We start from the raw sequence: 17,672 nt of genomic DNA on the forward strand, positions 1-17,672 counted from the left end.
AGAAATTCTAACAGGAAAAAAGGAGGAATCAAACACTTTCCTACTCAATATCTACAGCCCACCGAGACAACGGAAGGTCCGCTTCAGGGCGATAATGAACAAGGCACTTAAGATAGCAGGGAACCAGCCGCTAATTATAGCGGGGGACTTTAACGCCCATCATCCGGAGTGGGGGTACACTAAGGAAGACGCAAAGGGGAGACAGTTGTGGGAGGACACGCATAACCTGGGGATAACATTGCTGACTGACCCATTACACCCCACGCGGGCGGGGAACAGCGTTACAGCCGATACCTCACCGGACCTGACCCTGATTAAAAACGTAGAAACAACGCAATGGCTAAATACGGAACTCAACCTGGGGAGCGACCACTCAATAGTGGAAACCACGGTTGAAATCAGGAGTAAAGTCAAAGGAAAAAAGTGCTTCCGGACGAAAATCACAGACTGGGACCGATTTAGAGAGATTAGAGGGAACAGAGATCTAACAGAGATAGGAAATATAGAGGACTGGTGCGAAGCGGTAAAGAAAGACACCAGGAAAACAACTAAGACGCTAGAAGGGGAAAAAGCTCCGGAAATAGCGGATGCCCGACTCCTACACATGTGGGAGGCCAAACAGGGCATGGAACGTCGACTTAAAAGGCAAGGCAGAAACAACAAAAATCTCAGAAGAAGACTGGCGCGTCATAACAAAGAAATAGAAGATTACGCCTTTAAACTATGTGAACAAAATTGGACTAACAAATGTGGCGACATGGAAAGGAATATGAACCTCCCGCAGACGTGGAATATCCTAAGACATTTAATAGACCCTGAAACGTCCAAAACACAAGCACGAGTCAAAATGGCTAAGGTTAGACACGCATGCGAAGAGCAGGACGATGACATATTCATGAAGAAACTCGTCGAGACATACATAGGGGACACCGAAATTAGAGAGCTACCCGACTACCAGGGAATTCCAAATGAGAAGTTAGATGCGCCCATCACGATAGCTGAAGTAAGGGCGGAGATAGCGAAACTCAAAACCAAGTCAGCTCCAGGGCCAGATGGAGTCACGAATAAGATGCTCAGGAATTTAGATGACAACTCGATAGAGGCCCTTACCAGCTACATGCAGAAATGCTGGGAAAAAGGGGAGATCCCACCGCTGTGGAAAGAGGCTACCGTGATCCTGATCCCAAAACCCGGGAAGCAACCGAAACTGGAAAATCTCCGGCCTATATCGCTCACGTCATGTGTAGGAAAGTTAATGGAACACATCATTCAGACCAGAATTTCAAATTATATGGAGGAAAAAGAGAAATGGCCAGACGAGATGTATGGCTTCAGGCCCCATCTGAGCACACAGGACGTCATGCTGCGGCTGCAGCAAGACATAATTAATTCCAGAACCAAAGATGCGAAAGTCATTATGGGACTGGACCTAAAAAGGGCCTTCGACAACGTCAAGCACGAAGCCATCTTGGAAGGGCTCCAGCAGGCAGGAATAGGGCTAAAAACTTATCGCTATGTCAGAAATTTCTTAACGGACCGCACGGCGGTTATAACTTTCCAGGAAATACAATCTGGGGTGATCAGGCTAGGCAACAGGGGGACACCTCAGGGATCGGTACTGTCACCCACCCTTTTCAACATGGCCATGAGAGGGCTCCCGAAGGAACTGCGGAAAATTGGGAATTACAACTTAAATTACAGCCTGTACGCGGACGACATCAATCTCTGGATCAACAGAGGGAGCGACGCAGAGATCAATGAAACGCTGCAGGCGGCAGCAGATGTCATCTCTAAGTACGCGGCGGACAGAGGACTTAAATGTGCGCCTGAAAAATCAGAAATCTTCGTGTATAATGACAAGGCACTCAGGAATAAACCTCCCTCTGACCCACAGGTGTACGTGGAAGGAAGGGAGATACCAAAAGTAGAGACAATACGAATATTGGGACTCCACTTACAAACACACGGAAGGAACACGATCACCATTAAAAAGTTAGAAAACCACGCGACCCAGACATTAAACCTCATCAGGAGGGTCTCACGTAATGGAGGCGGCCTCAAGGAAAAAAACCTCCTGAGATTGGTACAAGCCTTCATCATTAGCAGAGTGGGCTACGCCACGCCATATCTGAACCTAAAGGCAGATGAGAGGAGAAAGATAGACGCGCTCATCAGAAAATGCGTTAAAAAGGCCCTAGTCCTCCCAACATGCACATCGACGGAGCAGCTACTGGCCCTAGGACTGCACAATACGATTTCAGAAATCACGGAAGCGGTTAAAACCTCGCAACTTGAAAGACTCAGCACGACGCGAGTGGGAAGAGCTACGCTAAGTAACCTTGGAATAGCCACAGACAGGGGGCAAAAGGAAAGGGTTGACATTGACAGGAAAATCAGGGCGCACCTAAGAATCCCTCCCCTACCCAAAAACATGCACCCTGAGTTTAATAGGGAAAGGCGACAGAAAAGGGCGGAAGCGATAGAAACAATATATCGGAGCAAACCCCCAAATGAAGTTGCCTACGTAGATGCGGCAGGAAACAGCCGCAGTCGATACATGACCATAGCGGCGGTAGATGGGGGAGGCACCCTCATCACGGCGGCTACCATACTAGGGAAAGAAACCGAGATAGCGGAGGAAGCTGCGATAGCGATCGCTTGCGTTGGCACCAAAGCTAGATATATTATTAGCGACAGTAAAACTGCAATCCAAAATTTCAGTAGGGGGAGGGTAAACCCCCTCACCACCAAAATTTTAACGCAAGGAGTGATTGATAGGACGATCAACATCATCTGGACCCCGGCGCACGAATCTGTCAGCGGTAACGAGGCGGCCCACAGTGCAGCTCGAGATCTCTACCTCCGAGCTGTACAGGATGGCTCGGCTCAGGCAGAACATAATAGAGAAGGGCGATTAATCTCGTATCAAGACATTACAGAACACTACAGGCAATGCCGGAGGCGTTTCCCCCCACCAAACAAGGCGTTAAATAGAGGTCAGGCAATGGCGTGGAGACGCCTGCAGACTGGAGTATACCCAAACCCAGTACTAAATAAACATATCCGATCGGACTGCGAGGACGATAAATGTAAAAGGTGTGGGGCGAGAGGAACCCTCGACCATATAATTTGGGAGTGCGCTTACTCCCCAGGCAGGGCGCAAAACATTAGCAGTAGGGAAGCCTGGGAAACCTTATTGCGAAGCTCAGACCCTGAGCTCCAACTCACCGCCGTCCAACTGGCAGCAGAGGCCGCCGGCGAAACCAAACCGGCCAGCATCTAATGCGACCATCCCGTGCGGCTGGGCCGCTAAGTCCCCTCCCCCTTACAGGGGGGTGAGACAGAGCGGCCCAGGCGGTGTGGTCCTTCTCTGTTGGACAATAAAAGTTTTCAACAACAACAACAACATCTGCCAAATCGCTTACGCTCGCAAAAGCAAACCAGCAATAACTATATCAGTTGAGAGCTTAACGACATTGATTTGAGGTATTACAGTGTCATAGAAAAAGGAGAGAAATGCGCGTAAAACAGTAGAACGATGTGGCGCAGGCGGATGTTTACAGCTGCTGCAGCCGCCCTGACAGCGTCGCATTTTGAAACTGAAAACACTTCGATGTTTTCCTATTTGACACACCGTGAGCTTCAGTGCGTACAGAAATTTAGACGTTCGGACACTCGACAGAAAAGTGCGTCGATTACCAACTAAACTTTCCTGATGCAGTTCCCGCGCTTTTATAGCTGACAGTAAATGTGCCGAAAAAATATAGTTGGCTGCGTTTCGATGGAGGCGAAACGGAGAGGTGTCCGTGTGCTGTGCGATCAGTGCACATTCGCCCGTCGCCTAAGTGCACCACAAAAATGGAACTATCCCTGGCCAGCGGTCCGATACCCGAACACGATGAGATTAGAGTACTTGGTCTCCTTACCCCCAAACATCGACGGGCTGATACAACACTAGCAAAACTGCGCAAGGTGGGCTGGATGGTGCGCCGGGTTTCCAACAAACGCGCGGGGTTACGGTGCACAGACGCTTTGCGGCTGGCGCATGCATTCGTGACCAGTCGAGTACTCTACTCGACTCCTTACCTCCACCTGCGCAGGTGTGATGAGAACACCCTCGAAGTGGTTCTCAGAAAGATGTACAAGCGTGCCCTCGATCTCCCGGTCAACACATCCAACCGGCGTCTTATGGGCCTGGGGATGATAAACACATTCGCGGAGCTCCGAGAGGCGCACTTGACCAATCAATACACAAGACTTTCAAAAACGCCGTCGGGACGCCGCCTATTAGCCCGACTACACATCCACCACCAAACATTTACGGAAGAGCGCGTACGCATTCCTGAAATCTGGAGATAAGCCCTGCACGTACGCCCTCTTCCGGCCAACATGACACGTGACGACCACAGTGGCAGGCGCCTTGCGCGGGCGGAGGCACTGGCCCGTCACTATGGGAACAAACACGGAATTTTTTACGTGGACGCCTCCGGCCCTCACCATGGGGGCTGGTACACAGCCGCAGTCGTCCATCAAAAAATCACGGTGAATGGCCTAACGTTCCGAGCTCAAGACATAACACATGCGGAAGAAGTTGCCATCGCGTTAGCTGCCGCAGACAAGGACTCACGAGTCATCATCACCGACTCGAGAGGGGTCTGCAGAAATATTAAACAGGGGTACATTCCTCTCTTTGCGCACCGCATCCTTCAAAACAGCGACTACCTCGGGGCCCCCGCGTCTCGAACGATTGTATGGGCTCCAGCTCACATGGGCCTCGAAGGCAATGAAACGGCCGACGACGCCGCCCGCGCGCTCACTCTCCGGGCAACGCCTTCAGACCCTTATGATACGGATCTCGAACCCAATCCGGCTCTCACTTTTCGAGAAATTACTGAATTATTTCAATTCGGCCATGCAATTTATCCTAAGCCTTTTAAGGGTCTTACAAAGGTGGAGGAACGCACACTCATCCGCCTTTACACCAAAACGCTGCTGTGCCCGGCAGTTTTAAAACACTTTGATCCTGCCTGTACAGGAAAGTGCCCGCACTGTGCGGAGAAGTCTTCGGACATCTTCCACATGGTGTGGGCATGTCAGTCAACCCCGAACCTCACCCCCAAACCCAACTCCACCCGGGAGGACTGGGAGGCAGCCCTGCTCGGCTGCTCCGATCTGGCAAGCCAGAAGGCCCTGGTTCACCGAGCCCGAGCCGCAGTGGTCGCCAATGGGCTCCTGTAATGAGGAGCCCACCTTGTGTTTGCGTGAGGTTGCTCCGGCTACCTCAAGCTTCCTCCGAATAAAGTTTTTACACACACACACACACACACACACACACACACACACACACACACACACACACACACACACACACACACACACACACACACACACACACACACACACACACACACACACACACACACACACACACACACACACACACACACACACACACACACACACACACACACACACACACACACACACACACACACACACACACACACACACACACACACACACACTGTGCGATCACAGCACACGTTAAAGATCCCCAGGTGGTCGAAATTACTCCACAGCCCTCCACTACGGCTCCTTTTTCTCTCTTTTCACTTTTACTCCCACCTTTCTCCCTTCCCTTAAGGCGCGGTGCAGGTGCCCACAGCAACAAGTGTGACAGATACTGCGCCTTTTCCTTCCTTGAACCAACTATCATTGGCAGATGCCCTTGTAGTGTGCTCCTTCTCCAATACTTCTGTTCGTGTTGGACGTGTGAGGTGTCCACAGAAAAGCTAGTGAGACAGTTACCGTGCTTTTCCCTTCCTACACACTGTGCGATCACAGCACACGTTAAAGATCCCCAGGTGGTCGAAATTACTCCACAGCCCTCCACTACGGCTCCTTTTTCTCACTTTTCACTTTTACTCCCACCTTCCTCCCTTCCCTTAAGGCGCGGTGCAGGTGTCCACAGCAACAAGTGTGACAGATACTGCGCCTTTTCCTTCCTTGAACCAACTATCATAGGCAGATGCCCTTGTAGTGTGCTCCTTCATCAATACTTCTGTTCGTGTTTGACGTGTGAGGTGTCCACATAACTCCACAGCCCTCCACTACGGCTCCTTTTTCTCTCTTTTCACTTTTACTCCCACCTTCCTCCCTTCCCTTAAGGCGCGGTGCAGGTGTCCACAGCAACAAGTGTGACAGATACTGCGCCTTTTCCTTCCTTGAACCAACTATCATAGGCAGATGCCCTTGTAGTGTGCTCCTTCATCAATACTTCTGTTCGTGTTTGACGTGTGAGGTGTCCACATAACTCCACAGCCCTCCACTACGGCTCCTTTTTCTCTCTTTTCACTTTTACTCCCACCTTCCTCCCTTCCCTTAAGGCGTGGTGCAGGTGTCCACAGCAACAAGTGTGACAGATACTGCGCCTTTTCCTTCCTTGAACCAACTATCATAGGCAGATGCCCTTGTAGTGTGCTCCTTCATCAATACTTCTGTTCGTGTTTGACGTGTGAGGTGTCCACATAACTCCACAGCCCTCCACTACGGCTCCTTTTTCTCTCTTTTCACTTTTACTCCCACCTTCCTCCCTTCCCTTTTCTTAAGGCGCGGTGCAGGTGTCCACAGCAACAAGTGTGACAGATACTGCGCCTTTCCCTTCCTGTGAACCAACTATCATTGGCAGATGCCCTTGTAGTGTGCTCCTTCTCCAATACTTCTGTTCGTGTTGGACGTGTGAGGTGTCCACAGAAAAGCTAGTGAGACAGTTACCGTGCTTTTCCCTTCCAATAAATCAATCAATCTAGCATGAACCAACATTCGGCTTATAGATACAAGGTCCTTTTCAACACCTCTTAGATTGAGCTACCACCATCAGGACTAATATCTGAGATGACCATAAAACACTAGGGCACTTTAGACATTTCCCCGGTAGCAGGTTTCCTCTAAACTCGAGACGATGTAGTGGCATCGTGAGGCTGTCAGGGATCGCGAGGATATCAGAAAAAAATAAACCGAGCCACAGACAGGTAGATAGATGGCTTCGACTGGAGAGCAACATATACTTCTTAACATAGCACTGCACGACACTTACACATAAAGATATACATCAGTTTGTGCCACGATTTCTTCCTGCTCAATGAGTTGTATCAGAGTCCGTGCCTGTGAGTCTTAATGTTCCAGCCATATCCAGCCATCTTAGGGAACAAAAACGTTTAACGGAGACGGAGAGTCAAGAACCCGCAATGTACACAGCTTGAATGCTGTCGTTGAAGAAGCTGGTGGAGCAAGACTGTACAGGGTCATGTGCTGGTGTCCAATGTCCACCTGGAGCGACCCCTGGCTTGTGCACATGTAAGAACCAAGCGTGATGGAGGCGATCGCCGGGACCTGAGGGAACGGGGCGCCCATCACAGTCGACTTGATCTGCGACTTGAGTGCATGGAGGTCGGAGACAGGAGAAAGGGCTTGGTGATTGCGCAGCAGCAGTTCTGTGCCGGATGGAACATCGCTGCTGCTCGCCTTCGTTTCTTTCTCCTGCCCTGTTCTTGTTCGATGGCAACGGCTTCTTAGCCCTGCGAAGCTGTGAACCGTGTCTCCAGGTGGGCCCCTGCTGCTTCAGGACTGATGCCGTCTTTAGGCTGGAGGCCCCCTTCAGCGACGAAGGAATGCAGCAGCCTTGATCCTAAGGGGCTTCTTCTCTTCTTCTAGTTGTGTCACGCGATGACATCGCAGCTGTCTTCCGCCTTGCACGCGCGTTGGCATTTCTAGGTACTCATAACCAAAGGTTTCAGTAATGTATTGAATAGATTGCCCAAAGATAGCCAAAAAAGCACACAAAAAAGCAAACTAAAAGCACACAAAAAATGTTTCAGAGGCGTCGGCGCTGGCTTACCGGCGTCCTCCCTACGGCGCGCCGTTCATTTGTCGGACACTTGAGACGCCGTTTGCAACGCCGTCCAACAAGAGCTCGGATTTCTTTTTTTTCGAAAAGTTTGTCACAAGGCATAAGTTTAGAAAGGGGGAGCTTTGCGCAGACACGGTGTCGTACCCAATGAAGTACAAACTGAGTGGCGACTATTGCTAGTTGAAAACGTTTTTTAGAAAGGGGAATAGAAAGTTAAAAGGAGTGAAGTCCAGCTCGATTTCACCGACGCAGTGTTATGATTCGCGCCCTCTCTCTCAATATCTTTCCCCCTCTCCAATGTTGCGTTGTGCGTCCCATGGTTGCCAGTAAAGCTGCAATGACGTCACGTGAATAAGTTCGCGCTTTGCATAATTACCGGGGCGCTGTAGAATGCTTCTCCCAACTAAACCGCAATATACTCGCCGCTCAAATTTCGCACTGAAATAGCATTTTGTCGTTAGTATTTTTTATTAAAAAACTTGTTTAGGGTACTTGACTGATTCGATCAGAAGTCGGATGTTCCAGTTCTATGCGGCGGCGGCGATGCCGGTGCCTTAGCTGGGACAGCGGCTCGTCTTGCATGGCCGCCACCGCATGCAATGGGAACATCCGAATTCTGATCGAATCAGTCAAGTACCCAAAACATGTGTGGTATTAAAAAATACTAACTACAAAATTCTATTTCTGTACGAAATTCGAGCTGCGAGGATATCGCGTTTTAGTTGGGAGGAGCATTCTACAGCGCGCCGGTAATTGTACAACACGCTATATAGTCTAGCTGATGATGATACCAGACTTTCGCCTCCGGCGACGCCGCTAGCCGAGACGCTGGCGTGGCACTGAAAAAAACGTCCGTGGTTCGGCCTTACGGTGAAGCTTAAGTGTCCTCTTTCAACAGCAATAACACGGGCGCACTTCAGTTGACGTTTTGTTTTTGCTATATTTACCTGTTATTATTACTACAAATACTTCAGCAACGGCGAAACCATAAGCTAAGAAAAACAAAAGCTTGGAGGGCAAGCTTGAGCTCCACAATACAAGGTAAAAAAACAGCGTTAACGGCTCTCAGCTGCGCCTACCCTTGCGTACCTTCGTTTCCGTACATGAACTTTGGAACTCGATTAAGCACTAATTTCTCAATTTGTTCCTGTTATCTCGCACATACTCTCTTTTCTCTTACCGGTGAGCAGTCGTCATATTATGTGAAATACGATCCGACGTAGATACGAAGCCCTACACAATCAAGCAGTACGCGAAAATGCTTGCGTAGCCTTAGGGACAGCGTGTTTGACTCGGAATCCTAGGTCCGGGGTAGTGGGATAACCTTCACCCACCCATGACCGAATTGGCAGCGATTTCCAACGCGGTCACGGCAATGGGGTCACGTGACATCACACCACGCAACGTGGCGTCAGACAACACGATCAGTGCATAGCCATGGCAGCTGCCAACTACCACCTGAAAGTGGTACTGCCATCCTTTCTCGCTCGTAACGCAGACGCCGAATCTTCCGGGGAACGGGACAGGGTGTCTGACACTGTCGCGTTAAAACAAAATCAAAGCAATAGAAGCAGCAAAACTAACAAACCATTCCTGCAAAGAAGAAAACGCGTCTGGTCCCACGTGAGGCGGAGCCCGCGAGACTTCCACCAAAGAAGAAGAAGCTGCTGCGCCGGCCGCTACAGGTCCTCTGACACCACTCTTCACAGCCGCCTGCAACCTGGACTTCTAGCCGCCCGCCTTGATTGAACGGGTCGCTGGTCCGTTGATAGGCAGGCCGGCTTACTGTCACGTCCCAGCCGTCACAGTCTCAGGTGTCCTTGGAAACAATCCAAGACCTGGCGGCAGCGGTCCCCACCATGCTGCAGCGCACATCAGTGCGCGTTGGGCTGCTGTTGTGGGCCGGAATCATAGGACACCGGCATACCGTCTGAACGAGCCAAGGGGCCTCTGTGATGGTCACCACCAGCCTGCGTGTCCTCGTCGCCATGAGTGCCGCTCTGGGCTTCGTGTCCGGCGGACCTCGACACCACCACCTGGACTGGCGCTTTCCAGAACCAGCCGTGTTCCGACAGGTCATGGCGAATGGCATCTTCGAATCCACCAAAGATTCCGTCCTTGCCGCGCTGGTCAGCGTCGAAGGACACCTTTCTGGCCTTCAGGTCCAGGTTGTAAGACCAAGGCGGTGACTGTGGTGACCTACCCCGAGCTATATGCATGGAGACTAGACTGGGATAGTCTAAACGTGAATGCTTCTTGTCTGGTCATATGTTTGCGTTTTTTTTTGTGTTGGTTCCTTTTGTCCTACAAAGAAAAATAAATGGTTTGCTCTGTGCAGTTCGTGTATTGTCCAAAATTATGCCAGACTCGAACTTCCGGAGTCACACAGCAGCCTGTTCTATAGGCTAAAGCTAGTGCTATACTCCTCGTGACAGAACTAGAAGAAGAAAAGGAAGTGTGCACTATGGGTGCCACTGACAATTCTTCCTGTTGGGTTGTGCCGTGAGCCGAGGAACAACTGGCGCATTCAGTTGTAAGGAGAACGACAGATGGAAAATTGCACTATCACTCAAAATATGCTCCAGTCTTCTACTTGCACATTTCTGCATTCGGCAGAAGGCAGTACAGAGGTTTCGTCTTGTGGGCGCACGAGAAGGCCGTAGCCGTAGCCATCGCCAGAGGCCAGTGCAGAGAGGTGAGGGTCCTGCTGTAGCTTGGTTGCTACACAGTACATCCTCTGGAACCCATCTGCTGAGGTTGGTTGGTTTGTGGGGTTTAACTTCCCAAAGCGACTCAGGCTATGAGAGATGCTGCAGGGCTCCGGAAATTTCGACCCCCTGGGGTTCTTTAACGTGCACTGACATCGCACAGCACACGGGCACCTTGCTTTTCGCCTCCATCGAAAGGCGGCCGGCGAGGCCGGGATTCGATCCCGCGTCCTTGGGAACAGTAGTCGAGCGCCGTAACCACTGCACCACCCCGGCGGGGCCCCCCATCTGCTGAAGCGCATTCAGCATAACACACATGCGGTGCGCCGCAGCGTTTTGAAGTCGTAGGCCACTGCGGTGGTGGTTGATCTCCGCTTCTTGCAGACCTTAGTGACTGCCTCCGTTGTGCTTCGGTCCGAGCTGTACAGCAGTTGCACGAGTCGCAAAAGAGGAACGTTTGGATTTAGCTCCATGCCGTGGTAGGGCTTGTAGAAGACATTCTCCTCGACTACAACGATCAGGGCTGCGTACCTGGGCTGCCGTTGTACAGCTCGCATGAAAAAAAAAATGTTTATGCTCCTGTGACACCTTCAGAGGGAGCGCTGCGCGCGAGAAATAATTGTACAATTCGTGAAACATCATCGACATGTCTGCTCTTCAATTTGTTTTCCAAAAATCCGCTCCGACATCGAAGAAATGGAGTCCCGCGATAGGTCGCTAATACGGGAGATGCTTGTATCACTGTGTCCTTAGTATCGCCGTCGCGTGTAAGAGCGCCAGGTTTGATTCGGGGTCGTAACGGCTGCTATTCAGCGGTGTTCCAAAAGACAGAATATTTCATTTGCATAACACTTATGTTAGCTGGGGACTACCAGCAGCTGCTGGTCTTTATACATGCCTCGCTACAACGTAGTATTTCACACAGGAGTTTTTCCTTTTTTTTTTGTTTTTATCTCAGAACCCTAGGCTTCATATTGATACGGGGCAGAAGGCTAGCACAGGAAATTACAGCATGTGATGAGCAAGTGTTCATAGCACAGCAGAGCACAACACAGAAGGGGTTCAGGCAAGCCCCAACAGTCTCTTCAGCTTCGTCGTCTCTATTTTCTATCGTCGTCCTCTTCGGGGGCATATACGTAACAATGTTATAGAGTTCTTACACGCGGACTACAGCCTATCGTACATTTACCAGCTGCAATTATAGAGTACAGCTCGGAAAGCATCTAGTATTTTTCAGCATGCCTAAATTTTAGCCAGTTTACTTCGCCGCTCAAGACCCCAACTATATTTTCCATCTCTACGCGCGCCGAGAGTTCTGAGAAAATATCAGTGCCGAAAGAACGTTCGACTTGCGCGCAAACCGACAGTATACCGACATGCAAAAGATTAACATAACAAAGCTAATTTGGAAGAGTGATGGAAAAAACTAAACTGGCTGACAGGAGGTGACGCTAAACAACGCGGATGAAGCCAGCTTCCACCCTGATGGAGGAACACTCCGGAAACTAAGAAGACGCACGGCATTCATCTCACTGATGAACACTGGCGGATCCAGTGAGCCTTGTTTTCAGAGAGCATGATTGAGGAAAGCGGATCTTTCGCCTTCAGAGGAAAAAAAGGCAAAACTAACGATAGATGAAAGAGCGGTAGTCAAACAAAACAAAATAAAAAAAAAACAGAAAAAAACGAGACTACCCGGAAACCTTGAAGATGATAAGAAAAAAGCCACGCCACTTGCAGTGTTAATCTTTTTTTTTGTTTTTTTTTTTCTGTTTTTTTGCTTTCGTTGTTGTACTGCACCAGTCATGAAACAAACAAAAGCAAAACCACGATGCGATCCTATGCAGAAGTAGAAGCACGACGCGCCAAAACGTTAAAGCAACAGCGCGCTATGAGAGCCCTCCTGGTGGTGGCAGCAGCGAAATCAGAACGAAGCTGACTCCCGGAACAAAACAAACCCCCCAACGAACATTGCAATAAATAAAAGACAAGGAAAAAGGATAAAACGTGGTGCAGCGGCGGGTCGCTATAGCGGAGGCTCGAGGCAAGAAGGAAGCCAAAGCCAAATCAAAGCCGGGCCGCATCCGAAGCCAAAGGACGGTGCCAGTGCTGCGACGAAATGAAGAACTGCCGCGCGAAACCAGAGCAATAAAAGAAAAGACGGGCCAGTCGTGCAAATACAGGCAGCGTGGGGTAAAAGATATGTGAAGGGTGAGGTGAACGCTAAACACGGTCAGGGAAATGTAGGAAACAAGTTAACTAGGGAAAAAAGGAAAAAGTTCTTCTGATTTCCTGTAACTAGACGAAGAATCGGCACACTCACACATAGCGCTCGCATAGGAGCGAGATCTATCTTCGCGGCGCGTATTTCCACTTCGGGTCAGCCCCTTCTCCTCTCCCTTAAACAAGATGTCTCTCTAAAAAAAAAACGCAGCTTTGTTGTATCTTCAGACAGGCAGCAGCGCAGAGGCTGGGGAAAGGTAAAGGAATCGGGAAGAAGACACAGGCTGCACACGGGAGGGACGGGAGAGCAGGTTGTTGCTTTCTAGCGGCTCGCGCCTTTCGTATGTGACCGTGCCCTCACCCCCTCACCGCCTTCTTTTTTTCTTACAATCTCTCTCTCTCTCCCTCGCTCACTCGCTTTCTTGCTTTTTCGTCTAGCTCTTCTGGTAAGCGCCGCTGTTTCTACCCTATATACTGAGGCAGGTCTGGTGTATCTCCATTCCTATGTGTCCTTACCGCGCGTTCGCCCGCGTTCCTGAGCTTTTTGATTGGACCCCACGTGCCCTCTTTCGGTGCCGAAGCGTTGGTTCATGCCCTGTGTGTCTTTTTCTCTGTATCCTTCATTCCTACGCCTTGCTTCTTTCTGGTCTGCTCTCCCTATTCCTTTTTGCTGTACAGTTTTCACCTTTCCTCTCCCTTTGAGAGGGAGAAAAAAAAGGACAAAAAAAAAAGGCTGCTGGAAAGGGGGGACAGATCTCTCATCTCGAGCACGGACTCTCACTTTTCGTTTATATTGCTTCCTTTCATCCCTACTGCGCCTGCTCCCGCTTGTCCGCCTGTCGATACTCTACATCTGTCCCCTTCCCTTGTATATTTCATTTCTTACGGGTGCGAGCCTTTCTATCCCCTTTTCCCGTTTTGGTCGGCTATAGAGAGTTCTCCCTATACTTTTTTCGTTTCCTGATTCCTCTTCCCTTTTGCGGTGCCAGAAGGAAAGAGATGTGTCCACCAGCGCCGGCGCTCACCAATCAGGAAGCCATATCGCGCGGAAGCAGGAAACAACTAGAGAGGAAGACAGCGCGGTCGTGCACGCGTGCGTGCGTGTTGCCAACATGGAAACGGGAATCCGCTAGCGCTCGCAGCTTGTTATTACTGAGACGACGGAGGTTCAGTCCGCTTTTCTCTCTCTCGGGGTGTCCTTGCTTTGGCGTGTCTGTCAGCCGCGAAATGTGGCAGCTGCCTATTAATATTCCTGTCTCTGGGATTAGCACTGCTTCTTAAGTGGGCACGGTGTAAGTTGATAAAAATAGTTAACAGGGAAATACCATGGATTTGCACGGCATCGTTGACCCAGTACTCCGTGGTATAGGGAAGATGGGCTCAGCAATAATTTAAAGCCAAAGTTTTAAGTACTTCACTAACACGTACTAGCATAAAATCGCCCCTAGGTTTTCTGTGATGCCTGCTTTGCTGGGTTTGAGAAGGTAGATAAATAATAAGATAAATAATTTTCCTGGGCTTCTCTGTATCATATTGTTTTAATGAATTTCATTAAGTAATTAAGATCTATTCGAAACTGCCACTGAGAAGCAGAATAACATAGCTGCTGAGATTTAACGTGATCAAACAAGTATAACACGAGAAAACACTAGTTTTACGCAAGTTTGTCGTGATAGATGGTGGATGTAGGTGACGTTATCACTGTCTTCTCCCTCGCTGTTGTTCACGGCGCTTGGCGATGTGTATCTCAGCGTCCGATAACGAACGCGAAGGACAAGGCTGATTATCCGTTAGCAAACTGAATTCGTCCGGCTCATCTCTGGAGTATGTATTCTTTTAGGCAAAGTAACACATAGGCCACTGCCGAAGCCTCACAGAGAATAATTATAAGCAAGCAGAAAGGCACGTAACTCAAAATAATAGGTCAAAGGTCGAGGCTTCCCACACACCTTTTTTCCCGACTTACGCCGTGAAGTAGCGCTTATGTACTTAACGTAAACGGGCGTTCAACCCTACACTATGCATAAGTGAAAATCAGATACACCAGAGTGCAGTCCTTGTCTCTCGAACTGCTTAGATCATGTAACACTTTGCACACAGACGTCTCCAAAGCATTCCAGTCTTCCCCTCAATCTGAGTGTGTCCTTGAGCAAATGCTCAAGGAACGCCACATTTTACGCAAACCTGGGAGTGAGAGATGAGGTTCACGTATTTACGAGTTGTGTCCAAAAAGTAATGCTCCTCGTTTTATTTTCTTCCTCGAGCACATTTAATTCAAACCTTACGAAATTCGCAAATTAAAATTAGTCCTGATAGAACCAAGCGATGTTCAAGTTAAAATCTTATGCCAAGGTTTGTTCATATTTTCGCAGAATTTCCTTGACTGTCGCAAACGCTGGCACTTGCGAAAAGAGCAGCTGAGACTGGTTTGCACGATTAATAGTGGTAAATATATTAATCAGTTACTGAAGTGAAAATGTCACTACGTGAGTGCAAACATCACCACGGAAGTGCGCTATGTGTCCCCTATAGCGACACGATTTCGAGCAAAGAAATGTCAACTTCAAGCACGCGGCGGCTAAAAACGCTCTAACGCTACGTTAATATCAAAAATCCTGAAGCGAACGCGATAAATGTACATCTTAAGCGTCCAGCGTGCTCCGAAGCCACCGAAAGCACCACCAGCTTTCTCCGCACAAATCTCATCGAGCGGCGCGAACAACCCCGGCGGCGGCCCGCTATCCACCGCCACAAAAGCCGTTTAAAGAGCGCCGCCCTGTGAAACGCTCCGCCCCTGAAAAAACCCTTCCCTCAAATCCATAGTGCGCCTCCTCTCTCTGTCCACTGGTGACGTCATGAACTACCTTCACCTCAATTTAAAACGACCTCGACCTTCCGCCTACTTCCAACGCCAGACGTGCCGCAAGACGGCGCCGAGACATTGAGAGGGAGACAGAAGGAGAAAGAAAAAAAGAAGGTATAGACCGCTTTAAAGAGCCCATTGAAAATCTAAAAAATTCAACGCGCGCGCCGTCGCACACGCGCACTCTGAAAAAACACTCAACGACAAAGGCGTTGCTCCACTTCTCCTCACTTTCCCCATTCAGGAACCCACTTTCCCCCTTTCAACGACGAGGCAGGGAGTTTTTCAATCCCGCGCGCAAAATGCTGTAAAACTACAAAATGCTTCCCCTCCCCAGCATCTTCCGAAACCCCGACGTCCGACCAGACGAGGAGGCAGCCAGCTTTTGGTGACAACGATGATGCCGTCTGGCGGAACATGGGGGGATTTCCCGCTTCCGCATTCCCAGCCACCGACCCTCCCTTCCTGCCTTTTTTCCTGTGCACTTCTTCCCGCCGCCATCCTCCCCGCCACTGCTCCCCAAAGGAGTCCTGCGACGCTTTGTAAAATTCACTTTATGTGAAAACCCGCACCGCAGCCTCCCCGCCGCCGCCGGAGCCGCCGCGCTCTCCGCGAATTTTTCAGCAAACGTGCCCTTCCTCCCGGCCGATCGATACGCCCTTCTCACCAGAACGGCGCGCTTCCCTTCCGGTTTTCCCCCGCGCCTCTTCAGAGCTCACTCCATTTTCACCCCCTTTCTAAACAACCTTTTTTACCTCTTTTGTTTCATTTCAGAGTCATTCTAAATTGTAGTGTTCAAATTTCAGTTTCCGCTCCCGCTTTCCAATAATATTTCTATTACATTTACTTCGCAAACCGCTTCATACGTGACACCTCACGGCTGCCCTTTTCGGTAGAACAGACCTCTTTCTCATTTTTGAAAACACTTCTCCTAACTTAGAGTGAGACACACTTAAGACCAAACAGGTCTCCGCATTTTTACATTTTCTTTTTCAGGGACCCGCTCCAGGATCTCCATCTGAAGCCAACGGTTGGCTTTCTACAGCGCGACCTCGTCTTTCTTTTACACGAGTGAAAGAGTCCGGGAATAACGGACACCTAAAGAGAAACCAGAGCAGTAAATTCAGAAAAAAATCAAATAACGTATCAAGGAGTCAACAAAGAGCAAAATAGAGAGAGAGAGAGAGAGGGGGAGAAAGAGAGACAGCGCAACAAAGACGGCTGCTGAGCCGTGTTAGTCGAGAAGTCTTTCTCTTTCTTTTAAAGAAAGGGCGTTTATAAGATGAACAAAATATCAGCTACACTAAAACGAAAAGTACTCGCCCATCGAGAAGTGTCCTTTTTTTTTTTTCTTCCGTTATAAGGCCATAAACGAAGTTCTTCAAGTCCCCCTCCTTTCCCACACATCCAAAAATAGTGTGGCAGCTTCTTTCCATCAATTTCCCCAAGGCCGAAGCGCCGTAATACAGAAAAACAAGTGCGCACGGAGCCGGCGATACTGCTCAAAACCCATTTTGAAAAGCGTCTGGGAAAATAATGTAAACGAAACTACAACACGTAAAAACATCTGAAAGAAAAAGACACCGAGTCCTCCAGACGTCCTTGTGTGCGGTGCTCTAGATACCGAAAACAGGATTTAAACGTCTCTGGAGGAATTCAAGTTCAGAGAGAGAAGAAATCATGAAAATTGTGACAAGTAAGGCCTAGATGGCGAGCGAATTTTATCGACCGACAAGAGTTTCGGCTTAAAACGACTACGAAAAGAGCTGAGGGGGCAGAAAGAGGAGAATAAAAAAAAATGTCGACAAATCGAACAACAAAAGGCAGAAACAAAAGCGGAAAAGAAACAAAGCATAAAAAGGACAGAGCACTGAAAGAAGTAAAGAGGGAAGGTTATTGCGTGCGCGCAGACATTGGTTCATCTTTATAGCGCTGGCCTTTCTTCCCTTTTTTTTTCTCCCCTTTTTTT

At 49.3% G+C, this 17,672-nt stretch overlaps 2 pseudogenes; both read left to right on the forward strand.

Moving 5' to 3' along the window:
* The first annotated feature begins 3,981 nt into the window (after positions 1-3,981).
* LOC146181791 (uncharacterized) lies at positions 3,982-5,238 on the forward strand (annotated as a pseudogene).
* A 2,789-nt stretch (positions 5,239-8,027) lies between these two features.
* Positions 8,028-8,109, forward strand: LOC146181792 (U4 spliceosomal RNA; annotated as a pseudogene).
* The last annotated feature ends 9,563 nt before the right edge of the window (positions 8,110-17,672 follow it).

Source organism: Amblyomma maculatum, chromosome 8 (assembly GCF_055883805.1).
Source record: "Amblyomma maculatum isolate TAMU_Amacu chromosome 8, ASM5588380v1, whole genome shotgun sequence".
Lineage (NCBI taxonomy): Eukaryota > Metazoa > Arthropoda > Arachnida > Ixodida > Ixodidae > Amblyomma > Amblyomma maculatum.